Raw genomic sequence first — 12417 nt, 5'->3', positions numbered from 1 at the left:
CAAGACACTTGGCAAACTCTTCAGCAATCTTGAATTAGTGCCTGTACTGCATTCACGTTACTAGTGACTTGCAGTACCATGTAAGTTCCTCCCATCAATGATATTTTTTAAGTACTCCTGTGCTGACAGGTGTCCTGACTTTATCAAGGCCCCAGAGGATGTCAGTGTGGGGCATTTCTTTCTCTCAATTTTTACAGCTCATTTCCAAGCCAACCTGATCTTCCTGCGGAGGGCGAGGATCCGTATGGGGAAGATTTCAACCAGAGCTGGCAGGGAGGGAGCTTCTTCCCTCACCACCCCTTTGGGAACAGGACTTCTTTACCCGCAGTAACCCTGTCCCTAGCCTGCTGCTATCTCAGGCTTCACGTGTGGCTTTGCATCTGAGGAGCGGCGCCTGGTAGGAGTTGTGCAGGCTGCTACCAGATGGGCTGAGTCACTGGCAGCACACAACTTGCGGAGCTATGTGAGGTCCTGCATGAAAAATGCTCACTTTGTGGCACTAAAGAGAAATACTGCCAAGTGCAAAAATCCATGCAGGAGTTACTGTGTTGTGTATACCCGGGAAGCAGAGCAAGACACAAAGAAAAGACTTCGGCACAGTTCACAGGAGTTGCTGCCAGGCTGCCGACATGAAGGAGGTGCCTTTCTGCCCGCCACAGCACGCAGACTTCACTTGCAACATCTTCATTCCTTCCTCTTCCCCACATCCAAACCAATGGTTGTATTTCTTCCAAACTAATCATATTCCAGGGCAATATTCACCAAGCTGTTAAGCTACTGACAGCCTGGTCCTGGATCCCAAACAGTCTTAGGAAAGTCACTGGCCGCTTGCAGGAGGAAGGACTAAGCAGATGGGCAGAGGTTTCAGGACCAAGGCCCTTGTGGACCAAGTGCTCAGGAAACATTGAAGTGTTATCTGAGTCCTTTCATTCCATTTATTCAGGGTTTTGTACAGACCACATCATAAAAAAAAAAAAAAAAAAAAAAAAAGCTCTTCATTGACCTTATCAATTGGATTTTAAAAAATGAGATGCCACAAAAATGAAATACCATTAATTTCTTTTTTCGCTTTTCCAACTTTTCTTTATGTAGTATTTTCCTTGTACAATTTCACTGCTGTCCTGGTTTCACTTCTTTTCTTCCTCTTGGCTCTTTATTACTCTACTCACTACAAACATCAAAAATGAGTAGCCCCTTATTTTTCCCTGCAGTCAGAATAACGTCTAAATGAGACAATAGCTAACCCGTATTTCCTCCATGACACCTGGAAAATCAAGAAACAAAACCCAAACAAACCAATAAAACTATTCAAGCCCCTCCCCACAGAAGTGGACCAAAACTGGAGTTTCCTCCTATCTAGGAACTGGCCTGATGATATCAATGGGGCTTTATGGAAACAGAAAGACCATCTTCAGAGACCAAATATTTATGACTATAATAAGATGATTTGACCTAACGCACTGCAAAGACACTATGTTCCCCAAAGCCATGAAACCACTACCTTGCCTCATATTTCAGAGCATTTTTACAACTTACAGCCAGCTCACTGCAGCAACGTCTCTCAAACGACAATGTTTTTGCTAATGCCTGTACAGCACCACCTGCTCCGTACAGTCACTCCTCACGCAAAATACCGCTGTCACAAGGGAGCTTCCTATTAGCTTTGCGGTTCTTCCCATCCCAGGGTGCGCCTTTGCTGTCAAGAGTATTTAGGCATTAAGAGTCCAAAGAACACAAGACGATAAAAATATTGATTCACTGCTGGTGAACCCAAATATCAGACAGCACAGCAGCGGTACAGAGCATGCAGTCACGGATGTTGTTGGCAGGGGAGAAATGAGTTGCACTGCATCTTTTACTTTGGCTGGCGCATTCAAAAAATCCCAGCGTGGAGCCCTTGATATTACCGCATCGGGTTCAGTTGCCATTTTCACCTCCAAAGTAAGGTAATTGAAACCCCATGCCTGTTGGGAATGGAATGCATGCTGAAACCCCAATGCACTTTGCTGGGGGAAAGAGAGGCTTATTACAGAGTTACTGGGAGATCCAGCAGTGGATGTCTGGACTTCCACTGAACCTGCACTGCTCCCTGCTCATGACACCTAGTTATTTTAACTCCCCAGATGAAATATCTGGTGAGCCATTGTCCAGGGTGACCAACAAGATCTGAAAGGCGGCTACTGAACAGGCGAAGGCTCTTCCGGAAAAACAAGGCTTTTGCCACCGCAGTCATCACTCCTCAATTAAGGCTGTGCAAGCAGAACTCCGTGCCTGCGTTTACTCACCTAAGTCAACAGGGTGTGGGCGTGTGGACCTGGACATCCACCTGGCATGAGCTCACCACCGGGTGATCACCTCAATTGCTGTTTGTCCCTGGCATGACATCCCCGTCCCAGCACACAGGGAGGCACCAACAAACGCTGGCACACGTCCACTTGGACTTCATCCCTCAGCCGTGCACGCAGCCCCAGTGCTGAGCACCAGGAACCAACGGGCAACCTGAGAACACTTTTTCCCAGCAAACTATCACCTGGTCTGAACTAGTCTGAAGGTCTGTGGAGTCTTTCTAGAAACTTGGCGACGCCAAGCTGTTGCACAAACACTGTAAATGAAAACTACCCCAAAATATTATCATTTCTTAACATATAATCCCTGTAAAAGGGGTGGAAAGGAGGTCAATATTTGCCAAAAATGCTGATGTGTAGCTGGCCGTAATGATTCCTAGAAAGCTGTGGCAAACCATACCCAAAGCAACATCAATTGGTTCTCAAGGTTTATGCTTCCTAAGCACGGTACCCCAGGAAAAGTCAACAAATTGCAGTGCAAATGAGTCCAGACTCATCAAGCTTTTTGCACAGAAGCTTTTACAGCTTTTGAATTATATAACCAGTTTGTCATGAATCACAAAGTCTTACTGAAGTGACTATAAAAAATATTATATAGAAACAAAGAAAGGGTATACCCATAAATGGCAATTCAATGAAAACCTCTTAATTCCCTCCTCTCTCTTGACTTTCTTTTTAGTTGCTGCTTCTCTTCCTACAACCTCTGTTGGACACAGCTCTTAACCAACACTTGACTAGCCGGAGAGCAGATCGGGAAACTTGATTCAGACCCAGCTCCTATGTTGCATCGGGCATCTGTCTGCAGGGAATGGAAAGGTATGTAGGTAACCTGCATCCCACAGAGCGAAGGCATCCGTGCCACAGCAGCACATACATTGCTCTTGGAGGCAGCTTTACATAAGCACTGTGTCAACAAACGCACAGACTTTGGTTAAGTGGCTCGTACAGGAAGTCTGGTTTCATTCATTAACTGCGACCGCTGGGGTAGTGCACGGGGAGGAGGAGACAGGCAGGCGAGTTAAACGAAGCTCCCCTCTTCCCTCTCCAAGTTTGCAAGTCTCAGCATCCCGCACGAGGCGCACCGCGTCGTCACCTGAGTGAAAAACGACGGTGGGCACCGAGACGCGTAAGAGCAGCGGGAGGCTTTGAAACCGCAGGCTCTGCGGAGAGGGCCACCTGCCAACAGGAAGAAGTGGTGAGGAGGAATCCTGATCCGGCCACTATCCTCCCTCAGCCAAACACTGCCGCGCGATAAACAGCAGTAAGGACTTTTTTAACCATCGGTCGCACCGAGAGCATCCACGTCTGTCATTTCGTTCCCCGGTTGCCAGGAGAAGGAGCGGAGAGACTTCTGAGCTAGAGTTCACAAAGAGCTGACCTTGTCCTTCCCATCACAGCCGTACCAAAAGCACTAAGCCCGGAAGAGACTGGAAGAACAGGAGAAAAAGAAGACGAAATGACACGGTGCCCGGCCCCGGGGCTGCCGCAGGGTGCCCGGCACCTCCCGGGGGGACCTCTCCCGGCCACCTGGCGCCGGTCCCGCAGCCCCTTCCCCTCCTCAGACCCCGGGGCGGAGGAGGACAAGGGGATGCGGGGCGTCCTGCCGCCCCGGGGACCGAGCCGAGCCGTGCCGGGCGCGTCCCCGGCGTCGCGCCCGCGCTCCCCCCGCCGGGACGCGCGCCCCCGGCGGGAGCATCCCCGGCGGCCCCGCACCGCCGCCGCCGTCCCCGCGGCTCCGTCCCTGTCCCTGTCCCGGTCCCGGTCCCGGTCCCGGTCCCTGTCCCGGCCCCGGCCGGCGGCGGTACCTGCGCTGCCCGGGCCTCCCGGAGATCCCCGCTGTCCGCGGCGCCAGGTCACGGCTAAAAGCCCGGCGGCGGCCGCGACTCCCATCAATCATCAGGCACTCGCTGATGGAGTGGATGGTAGGAGACCTACTGATGTAAGCTAGTCACCAGAGAAAATACCCACTGATGACGCATATCCAGGCACAAAAATAGTTACAGGGCCCCCAAAGGGATTATTCAACAGCCTACATTTAGATATTCTTGCAAGAGACCCGCAGTCGATTCGCTGCCATTAGATGGCTGGGGAGCGCTGAAGTTGAAGTCTCCTCGGCAGACGTAACCACAAATAGCTGGTTTAAATCAGCTCCCGCAATTACAAGCTGTTTTGTAAATTTTAACACGGCATTACGGGGATTAAGCCTAAACAGAACCACCGCCTATAAAGCGCCGGGCAGCCTCTGTTTTGCCGCTCACCAACTCCTTCCGCACGCTTTCCGACCCCCCTCGGGCTGCCACCCCGCCAGGAGCACAGCGGCATAAATGAATTTGGGAGTGCTCAGCCCCTTGTGCTACCCCTGAGCCATGCTTGCTTTCAGTGAAGGTGCCCATACAAGCGATGCCTGGCAGCACTCAAGCACGAGCTTCATTCCCAGCTTTGTGAAATACCCCGGGTTTCACTTGCCTCTCTTCTACCCTAAAAAGATCGGAATAATTCATCTGAATAATTCGTCTTTCTTGTATAAATCACAATCACACACAGGTGAGTTGACACACAACGCCACACACCTGCCTTGGGCAAGGGCGAGAGATGCCCCCCCTCCAGAGACCCCTTCTAGCCTAAGTTATCCCACAGTTCTCTCTAACAGGGTTTCTAGTATCGATATCTTGTTAAAAGCATAATCCTCCAAATTAACCAATCGAGTGCTAATCCCCCAGTAATCCTGCCCCCTTCAAGTTTCAGGATCCTCCACATGCCCTCGCAGTAACCAAGCTGACCTCAGATGGGGCTGAGCCTCCTGAACGCTGCCGACAGCACAGCACCGACCGTGCAATCCTGGCACTATTAAAATCCGTATTTTTAAATTGCCTCATGCCAACATCCAAGTCCCTTTTCAGAAGTACTTTTGGTGCTTGGAAGTCTAAAAGTTAATGACTTTCTATTGCATATTTATAAGCTAAATATAGGAAAGTATTTTATGACTCCGATGCCTACTTCATTGACATACTTTTGGAAAGCATTACCTAGCCAAACAAACACTCCAGGATTTACAGTGTTTATCCTGTAAAGCGGGAGGAAGAAATGTCCCAGGCTACTAACTCCCACCTCGCTGTCTTCATCCACGACAACATTATTAAAAATAACACTGAGCATTATTTTTAGCCTAACCGCCTTGCAGAGAGCCCTCACGTTTCTCCCACGCAGATGCTCGCTGGCAGCCCACATGGCCCAAGTGCCTGGGGGCTGGGGTCTGAGCCACAGGACCCACACCCACACGGTGGCTGCCTGCAGCCTGTGGAGAAAAGCAAAGCCACAGCTTGCAGCTCCCTCCCTCCTCCCTGCCCCAAAGGGCTGGGGAGTCCCCAGGTGCTTCTGGCAGCTGCCCCACAACTGGGCTGTGCCCCAGAGGATACTGTGGGATGGCTCAGCACTCATTGTGTGGACACAGCCCCAACCTCCAAGGAGCTGTGTGAACAAGGAACGGTAAACCCCTTTGTTCGTGTACAACAGGCAACCTACTCCCTCTGGAAAGTGGCATTTTTGGCATGGTTTACTTTTTTTTTTTTCCTCCCCAACAGCTGTCAGTTCTGTCAGTTCCTGTACAGTAGACCTAGCACAAGACTGGTTTGTGCAACTGCCTCTGGAAGCCAACCGAGTTTTCAAAAGCCTGTTTTCCTGCAACACAAAGGCACCCAGCAAACCTCGTGCAGAATAGGTATGAATGCGGGGACGTGACAGACGGGTGGTGAAGATGCTGCCTGGGGGGTTAGAAGGAGATGAGGAACAGTGAGGGTCTGGTAGGAACAGCTCTCAGTGTTCCCAGTGGTGAAAATGCATTGCTTTTCAGGGCAGGGAAACAGAAAAGAAGAAAGGTAAAGGACAGAAGAGGAAGTGTGATGATAACTGAATGTGCCTGACTACATAAGCAAACACAGAGGTTCCCTGGTGTAGCAATGCTGCCTGATGTTTTTTTGAAGTATTTGAAGTAGCAGGCAGACAAATCCTCTTACTGACTCCAGTGCATTCTATTAGGAACACACATTAATGGGGTGTAGGCATATTGTTTATTAAAAATAGAGAGACTACCAGCTTTCCAAGGAGGCAACAAAACAAAAACCCAAATAAGAAAATTGTTTTTAAAAGGTTTCTACAAATTTTGAAGCAAGGGGCAGTCCTGGAATAGATGTTTGGTTCACTGAGGACAGCACAGCATGGAGCATTTACTCACTGTGGCATACAACATTACACAAACCAGGACACTGATGTCAGAAACATAAAAATAGTTATGCTATTCTCATTTTACCTGCACATCAACCTCTTAGGGCTTTTCCCCTAATGCTAGCATGGGAAAAACAGGTAATATTGATTATAATTGAAAAGTTAAAGTATTATAGAAGTAGAGATTTCTGAGGCTACATATAGATATTTTTTTCTGTTTGAAAGTATGAATCTGGTATTTCCTTTGCATGCAAAAACCCCCGAAGAAATCTAAGACAAGTAATAATGGGTAGAGTGGTGGTGGAGGGACATGAGTTTGTTTGGGATATTTAATATGAAAATCAACATTTCTGTTTTGGGGAAATAAGTATATTTACAATTAAATTTCAAGTTAGCACTTTCTATGTAGCCGTCTAAGCTGTTTCCATTTGGTAGCACCATTAGCAGTAAATAACAGTTTTTATGCCAAAGCTGCAAAGCACATCAAACCATCAGACTAAGGAAGTTGTTTCCTACACACCTGGAAACCAGATTTCAAAACTAGCACTTGATAGCAACAGCCTTTTCTGAAGCTGCAATAAAAGGATTGGAGGGTTCTTCCTTTCTCCATATTCAGTTGGTCTGTTCAATAACTAGCTCATTCACAGCTGAGTGACCATAAGCTGAGGAAAACGTACTTTCCTATTCCGAGATATTAACTAAAAATACTCTTGAGATCCATTCTTCACCAAAATTCTTAAAATAAATTTTTAGAATACGGTGATGAAAAATAATACAACTGCAGGAGTCTCAGGAGTCTGCTCACACCGTATCTATGCCACCAGGCTTTAAGGGACCAAATAATGTTAACTGTCAAAACACAATAGGTTTATTCTTGTGTGCAGTTACTAGAGTCACATTTAGGAGTTACCATAAAGCTTTTTATTTCTTGGTGAAAAGTGATAATGACTGCAAAAAAAAATGTTCTGAAATCACATCCATTTCAGACCGAAGTTTCATTTCAAATCTGCACAAACCAGCTTTGATTGTTCACAGGTGCTGACAATAAAAACCCAATTCTGAGTGGATACCATTTGTAACTCCATCTGGAATGGGAAACACAGAGACTGGCTTGGGCTACAGAAAGCAGGGGGTGGAGAGGGACAGCAGAGGAATTACCCTTCACCATCATGACCCCGGTATCCACTCCGAGGAGCCATGGGGTGCTTCAGACACTATAGGTGACTGCTTCATCCCAGCAGCCCCACCAGCACCTGGCACTTGCAGGAAGGGCAGGGGGAGGTGAGGGGAACATCCCAACCACCACATGAGAAGCCAGGCAAAGCTCGGCTTGTCGTAGAATCACAGGGGTTTGGATTGGAAGGGACCTTAAAAACATCTAGTTCCAACTCCCTAACTGAAAATCATGAACGGTTTCCTCTAAAAGAGGTTGCTTCTTTTCCTCTTGCAAGAGTTTTTCTGATTACTCAATAATTAGGGAAAGAAGACATGGACCAAACCCAGAATTCATTCTTTAAAAAAGTCAAATTTATTAATGAAAACACAATCACCAAATCACAATGCTTTGCCTTTCTGTTTATATATATATATATATAAACACCACATGATATAAAATCTTCAAGAGACTTTCCAAAGATTTTGCCTCAAATGATGGTGCCTCTAATAAGTCACATTCCAATCCCTTTCTTCCTGGGACTCCCTCCAACCATCAGCACTCATTGTCACCTTTGGAATATGTTAAAATAAGGAGCAGCATGACTTTGCCTATTTGGCCTAAAAAGAGGGGGATTTCTCTTTGCTCTTATTGGAATGAAATTTTCTGGGTTGCTCACGCACTCATAAATTTGACTCTTCCCTCACTGACGTGTCCTTTTGTTAAGAACAGTTCAAAAGTTCAGTTAGGAACAACCCAATTTCTTAGCTTGCTGAGCAGGTCTCTGGGCTAGTTAATCAAGAAATTAGAGGACTACAGTGCATGGCAGTACATAAACCACATTTGATATTATTAGTTGCTGTTAATAAGCTTATACAAAAATGCCAACATACACTTATTTATGATTTTAATTATTTATAGCATGAAGAAGCAGACTATCTGCGAGCAACCAGACTTATCCTCTAAAAGATTTCCTGCTGCGGAGCTGCCAGTCTCTCGGTGCAACTGTGGCCATTCCTAATTAAATAAATAATCTGCCCTAGACAACCTCACTGAGTGCCAGCCATGAGCACCAGGGCTGGGTGACAACAAATCACCGCAGGCAGAGTGCCAGTGCTCCTTCATGGAATCCAAAGAGAACGATGATTTCCCTTCAGCAAATGTTTTGCATAACCATTTGCCACAGTTTAATTGATCTCTGCTACAGCACAGTAGTAAAAACCTCTCCATTTCTATGTGTTTTTGGAGAGTACTTCATGTTCTGTTGATTTCCTTCTCTCTGTATTTGGCTGACTTTTTGCATCAGTTGTACAGCTTTTTGCGTAGAATCATCTACCCCTCTTTTTTAATTTAGGGAGAAGTCCTCCTCATTATCTCTTCTTATTGACCCAGACTCATCCTTCAAAGACGGCTTTAAGACTACGATCATCCCCCACTTTGATTTCCACCATAACCAGATCAGCTATACCAGCCAAACTCAAGTTACTTCCTTCTCCACCAATCTTCTCTTATCAGTACACACAAAACCATTCTTTAATGTTTAACATTTACTGTACTATACAGCTATTTAGGCATTTTCATAACCGCGGGGAAAAAAAGTGGAAAATTCCCACTTTGTGCTGAGATATTGATCAATTTTAAAATCCGTTGCAAGATCCCACAATCAATGTTATGGAGTGACTTCAGGACCTGACAGCAGCATAAACATCAGCAAATTTTCATGGGCAATCAGAGGCATCTCAATTACCTGAGCACTGCCTCAGCTATCGAAAGGACAGCCTGACCTACTGGGTGGTCAATGTCTTCCTATGCGCTGATGGTCTTAGAAAACCTACACAGGAACAGGGAAGCTCTTGGGTGCTCTTGTGTAGAAAATTTCTCCTTACATTTATGCACTCAAAATGTGAGAGGTGAGTTGCTCCCTGCCATGCAAAGGAACTCAGAAGCTTTGGGGGGCCAGCAGGGGCTGGGGCTGGACGGGAGCTCCCAGGCTCTGGCCACCTCCTGCTTCAGCCACTTCAGCCACCAGGCTTCCAAAGAGTTGGATGCGCGCTCCTCTCTGCACACAATTCACCTTAAGGTACATGAGCACCCAAGCAACACAGGTATTTCACAGCTCTCAAAACACTGTTTGACCGCCTACCACCTCTTGGCCGGTTGGACTGACCCATAAAAGTAGAAGAGCAATGATGGTTGCTGCAGAAAGGAAAGAGAGAGAGCAGCACATGCACTGACCCTGCTCTGCGCGTGAGGACGTGGCCTGTGGAGCACGAAGAGCTTTCTCTGGTATGCCCTCAAGCCCGCTCTGCCACAGGGAGGGCTCCAGAAGAAAGAGGGAAGAGTACACGGAGAGAAAGAGCTTTAAACTCACAGCGCAGTCAACTTCCCTAAATTTCATTCCTCCTCCTTGTTCCCCAGTTTCCATAAATAACCTAAACAAAGGCAAGAACTGCAGAGGCAGGGAGCCTGAAAAGAGCTGCAGTTCAAAAATACAAGAAGGTGGCAAGGGAATTGAATAAAAAGACACGTTCCTTTTGGAAAAGAACAGTGACATCCTTCAGCCCGGTGGCACATCAGCATGGATGTAGGTCGGTACCTGGAAGCAGGATGTCAGGCCCCGGGGGCTGGTGCAGGAGGCACAGCAGAGGTGCACGGCGAAGGGATGGGAGCTCTTCAGCCTGCCTGAGAGGTCTGCACTGGAGGGAGAATGCCTTGGCCATGCCTGCCCTCGCATGTTACAGGCCAGCAAATGGCTCCCATCACTTCACATGCCTAGTATCAGAAGACACTTGACATTTTCCCTTAAAAGTAAAGGCGCCTTAATGTGAAAAACATCTCTTAATGACTAAGAATAGAGTCAGCAGCGAGCATTTGCACCCAAAGAACTCAGTTCCTCCCACATTAAAGCAACCTCCCGGAAAACTGATTACAAACAAATTAACAAACAACTAGTGTGTCTATCAAAAATAATTGTTTTGCTGCTGGAAAAGAATTAAAGATTCACAGTGCCTGCAAAACACACTGAGGGTTAAATCTTATTCCTCATTGCTGGACCGACGGTTAAGGTGAGGGAAGAGGAAAGAGCTCCTTGTGTCGTGCAGCTGCAGCTGCCTTGCTTGCAGGGCATCTGTGAGAGGGGTGAATTTTCTCTAGCAACTGAGAAATAAATTCTGCCGCTGACTGAGAGATTTTGTTTTTCATGAACATCAACCATCACACTTACACTTTGACCTGGCTTTGATTTCAGCTGATTCAGCATTGTATGACAGCATCCCAAGTCCACGTTTAATTTTTTTTGCTTCTGATATTCAGCACTGATCAAAGTAAGTAACTATTAGCACATCCCTGCTTAACTGCGGTGTGATACAGGAATAGTCCTGCCCACTCCAACAAAGACAGCAAGACTCTGGTCAGTGTCACAAAGTCTGTTTTTACCAACAGACACATGTTCCTCTTGGGCCTTTCAAGCACGTGCTTTCTCTATGTTAGGATATACCGGTAAGGTACCCAAGTAAGCTCAGGTCCCCACTCTTTTACCCAAAATGCATCCGTCTTTATTGTATGTACTACTGCATACTGCAGAATATTTCAGGCACCACTGTCCAGCAAGAGCCATTCCCTTTTGTGCAGAAAAAAGCACTCTCAGAAACAGCATCTCTCTCCAGCCTTCACATCCACAACCTTCTCCTCCTTTGCAGGAGGACAGCTCGCAGTGCCACCAATCACAAAACTGCTCCTGTCAGAGAAAGGGTGATTTCTCACCTCTGTGGTTCTGGAGCAAAGTTTAAAAACACAATTGCGAGTACAGCCCAAGACTTCAGAAAACAGGAAGCAGAAATGGCAGAAATGATTTGGAGGTTTGGGGCTTTGGGCTGGGTTTAAATCTCATAATTCTTCATATTTTACTTCTCTTTCACGCTTAGGTAATGATTTTCAAATGGCACAGCTAGCAGTGCCAATGCTTATTCCACAGCAATCTTCTTCAGCCTTCTACCATGACGGAAGTCACCACAGGCTGAGAAAACATCCCCTGGCAAACGATGGCACTAGGTGAGCCAATCCATGCCTCCTTAAGAGAAGCTGCAAAGCATCTGAGGGAGAAGCATTTTTGGGAGCAAAGCTGAGCAGAGTGGGAAGGAGGCAGCTTCACACAGCCTTAGCTTCTTTTCCCAGTGGAGCAGAGATTGAGAAGGAAAAACACCACAAGCCTCTCATCTTCTCCAGCTTGCCACAAAAGAGGGATGTATTTTTCAGTAAGATCTGGTGAGTCTGACACTGAACTTAGCTCAAGTGACATGAAAAGTTAATGTTTAGGAACAAGGTAGGTGGAGAGGAGGAGGAGGAAAGAAGACATTTGTTATTTGATGTAGATTTCATTCAAAAGCTGCTTTTCACAGGCAGAACTAAAATTTCCATTCAGCTGTTTATTTCTGGTAGCCTAGATAGCTTGAACAAGTGAAAGAAGAGGGATCTAGAGGGAGCCCTTACCCCTGCCTTCCTGACAACTGTTCTTTCTCAGATAACTTAGAAGACAACCAGACACATTTTTCTGACTACCGGTCTCTAAAAGCAGTTTTCCTGTTTGGAAAACCAAACAGTGGTGGGGTGTTCCTCCCAGAGAGGCAGGTGCTCCCACTGCACTGCTCTCCAGGGACAGAGGGGGCAGCGTCTCAAGCCCTGCAGAGAGAGATGGAAGAA

General features: G+C 46.8%; 1 protein-coding gene across 6 annotated transcripts in view; it reads right to left on the bottom strand.

Annotated features, from left to right (window-relative positions):
* HIVEP2 (HIVEP zinc finger 2) overlaps nucleotides 1-12417 on the bottom strand; it is a 134865-nt gene that overhangs the window by 81298 nt on the left and 41150 nt on the right. Inside the window, exon 1 of one of the 6 annotated variants that reach the window (XM_038175830.2) lies at nucleotides 4151-4295. The exons of the other annotated variants lie outside the window; for them this stretch is intronic. The gene's annotated coding sequence lies outside the window, so the exon portion shown is untranslated. Of the gene's footprint in view, nucleotides 1-4150; nucleotides 4296-12417 lie in introns of those variants that run through there. 6 annotated transcript variants of the gene reach the window in all.

This window comes from Anas platyrhynchos, chromosome 3 (genome assembly GCF_047663525.1).
Source record: "Anas platyrhynchos isolate ZD024472 breed Pekin duck chromosome 3, IASCAAS_PekinDuck_T2T, whole genome shotgun sequence".
Taxonomy (NCBI): domain Eukaryota; kingdom Metazoa; phylum Chordata; class Aves; order Anseriformes; family Anatidae; genus Anas; species Anas platyrhynchos.
The sequence above is the reverse complement of the archived record's forward strand: the minus strand, read 5'-3'. Positions and strand labels throughout refer to the sequence as shown.